Here is a 3,507-nt window from a genome sequence, read left to right as displayed (position 1 = left end):
ACACTCTGATCCTTCAATTAGCATGGTCTCTTTATCATCCCTGTGATCTCTTGATCATGTCTATGCTTTGATCTTTTGATCACTTCGATCTCTCGATCACCTTATATTTTGATCTCTCGATCATCTTTGATCTCTCTATCACTTTGATCCCTTGATCATCCTTGATCTCTTGATCACCATTGCTTTGATCTCTTGATCGCTTCAATCTTTCAAACACTTTTATCGCCTCAATATTTCTATCAGTTTAATCCCACGTTCACCCTGATCTCTAGATCACCAATGCACTTTGATCCCTTGATCATCTCTGATCTCTCAAGCATCTTTATGCTTTGATCTCTCAATCACTTTGATCCCTTGATCACCCTTGATCTCTCGAACACAATTGCTTTGGCCTATTAATTGTTCTAATCTCATTGTCGTCTGCGTATCTACAATCATCCCTATTCTTTCTCTAATCTTAACCTATGGCATCTATCTCTATCCCAAATCTCATCACCATGAAACTAACTTGATAGCTCCAAATTATCTGGAAGCTGGAGGTTTACTCTGGTCCGTAGCCAACAACTTATTAGATGTCTTTTTGGGTCTGCCCCTGATTTTTTGAGCAAACTTCAACTCCCTTTGATAGTTCGAAGTCAAAGAATAAATCAAATCCAATCCAGCAACACAGAGGAGCAAGGAAACCAGCCTTGATGGTCACTTTACAGAACGTTGCTATTGAATACATTATTTCCCTATGTCTAGCAATTGGTATCAAAGCCAAAGGTTAGGCCAAGCCATGGCTAGTGGGAAGAACCCATAGGCTAGTGCCATTGAAGAGGATCAACGGGAGCAGACTCGTGATCGTGTAGATGCCTTGTTACACAACTAAAGGGATAAATTTCAGGCTGCTTCTCTAGAGAAAGATAAGCTAGTCAGGTGGACTAATCTATTGATTATCTCGATACTTTTGATCCCTCGATCACCTTGGTACCTATGTACCCTTTGATCCCTCGATCACCTTGGTAGCCGATCACTCATTCCTTTGATCAAGTTCTTCCACAACTGATCACTCATTCCTTTAATTAAGTTCTTTCATAGTTGATAGCTCATTCTTTGGTCGAGTGCTTTCGTAACCGTTCATCCATTCCTTCGATCATGAGGTTTTTCAACCGATCACTCTCATTCCTTTTATCATAAGTTTTTATAGCTGATCACTCGATTGCGAGCTTTACTACTTGATCACTCTCTCTTTTGATCGCAAGATTTCATAGCCGATCACTCATTATTTTGAGCATAAGCTTTTATAGCCCGATGACCCACTCCTTTTAATTGGCTTTTTACAAACCCCTTAAATTGAAAATATTTTGTTTGCCCGGGGTTTGAGGTTGAAAATGACCAAAATACTCCATGATGGTTAAAATTTGAAAAAAATAGACTTTGAGCCCAGAGTCGAGGTTGAGAAAGACTGAAATACCCTAAATGGCTTTAAATTTTTAGAAATGAACTTTGAACCTTGGGTTGAGTTAAAAAATGACCAAAATAGCCTTGGATTTGCCAAAATTTTAAAAATTGGCCAAAACACTATTTGCTGAGTTGAGAGATGTCCTAGATGGCCAGCTTGACCAAAATACCTTTGCTTAGGTTAAGAGATGCCTATGGTGGTCAGTTTGATCGAAAATATAATTTTCTCGGTTTATAGTTGCCCAGAGCGACCAAATGACCAAAATACCCTAATTAAGGTCAAGAGATGTCTAGGATGGCCAGTTTGACCGAAATATCATTTGCTTGGTCTATAGTTTCCCAGAGCATTCGAATGACCAAAATACCGTAAAGAAGGTCAAGAGATGCTAAGGATGGCTAGTGTTACCAAAATACCATTTGCTTGGTCTATAGTTGCCTAGAGCAACCAAATGATCAAAATACCCTTGCTTAGGTCAAGAGATTTTTAGGATGACGAGTTTGACCAAAATACCATTTGCTTGTTGGGTTTTCATCGCCATCGAAATGTGGAAATCCAACTTCACCATTTTGGGATAGTACGAATTGGATGAATTGCCCTTTGGAGTTAGATCTCCAATAGATTTTGCTGCTGATCCATGAGAATTCTCCCTGATTTTCTTTGTTGCTAATGAAATTTGATTCATATGCACATCTATTTGAAAAAACTTATCCATTTTGCATATGTTGCTGAGGGGTCCATAGTTGCTCGACTTGCTGCTCCATACCCAGGCTTTAATGCCACTTTGGAATGCGTGTAGTCCTTTGGTTTCCACCTATGGTGTTAGAGTAGAATAGTCATTAGAGATTGGAGAGAGAATAGAAAAAATTAGGATAACAATATAAAAGCTTCTTCAAGGGAACTCAACCTCTAGATTTATTGAAGATAAACTTGGCATAAAAAAATACCTATCTCTTAGCAATCTCATTTTTAAATAAGAAATAAAAAGAAAAAAAGAAAAGAAAAAGGAAGGAACAAAATGAGAGACTGTAGGTTGGCATGACTAACAACCATAATAGCAAAACAACGTAAACAAAGGAAATAAAAAGAGTTATTTGAGCTAAGTGTTCATACGCGAGACATGATTCATTAAGTAACGGCCTCATGCACGTGGCTTCTTAGAGTCGTAATAGATTACCAATATTGCAAGAGAAGAAATTAAGAGAGAGAGAGAGAGAGAGAGAGAGAGAGAGAGAGAGAGAGAGAGAGAGACCAATGACTTCCTTATTCTAATCGAGTAATGTGTCTAATTGGAAAAATACTCTTCTTAGCACAAGAGGGAGACAAGTTCTTTTCGGGAATGGAAGAAGCCTATATATATAATCAAGAATTTTTTGTGTCAGAGGAATTATTTTGTCTCCATGGTAAGAAAATATATTTGGCGACAAATGAAAATTTCACAAGAAATGAGGTGATATTGAAATTTAAATTATTGGAATATTCCAACCCTTTGTTTTAAACCAAGCATCGAGATAAATTTTAAGAGGAGAGAAAACCGTTAAAGAATCTGTACTATTCTCTTTTCTTTTCTTGAGTACCAAACACCGGTTAAAATAGCAAAAAATAAGGTTATAACCAATGATTAACCAGCTGTTGATACAATAAGATTTCCCTTCAAGGCTTAATTACGTTGTCAAGAAATGAGTAAAATGAAAATATGAAATTAAAAAAAAAAATTGAATCTAAAGAGGGAGATAGACACATAAACAAATAATTGAATTAAAATGAAACAAATGTCATTTCATACAATGATTGATTAATATGTCTCCATTTTTCTTTAAATTCAAATTTTTTAATTTTTATTCATTTGTAGACAACCAAACTTAAGCCTAAAAGAAAATATGTTGTACTAAAAATATAAAAAAAAGTAAGATTACCTCAAACACACGAAAATGACCTCATAGGGTGTTCTCAACAGTGATTTGAGGTTACCAAAAAAAAAAAAGCTTTAATCAATAAAATTTGACTTTTCTGAAATTTTGATTTTAAATAGAAATAATTCAATTTTTTTGGAGCAGTTAAAACTG

This window comes from Macadamia integrifolia, unplaced genomic scaffold, assembly GCF_013358625.1.
Source record: "Macadamia integrifolia cultivar HAES 741 unplaced genomic scaffold, SCU_Mint_v3 scaffold1648, whole genome shotgun sequence".
NCBI classification, from domain to species: domain Eukaryota; kingdom Viridiplantae; phylum Streptophyta; class Magnoliopsida; order Proteales; family Proteaceae; genus Macadamia; species Macadamia integrifolia.
Note: the sequence above shows the minus strand (reverse complement) of the source record.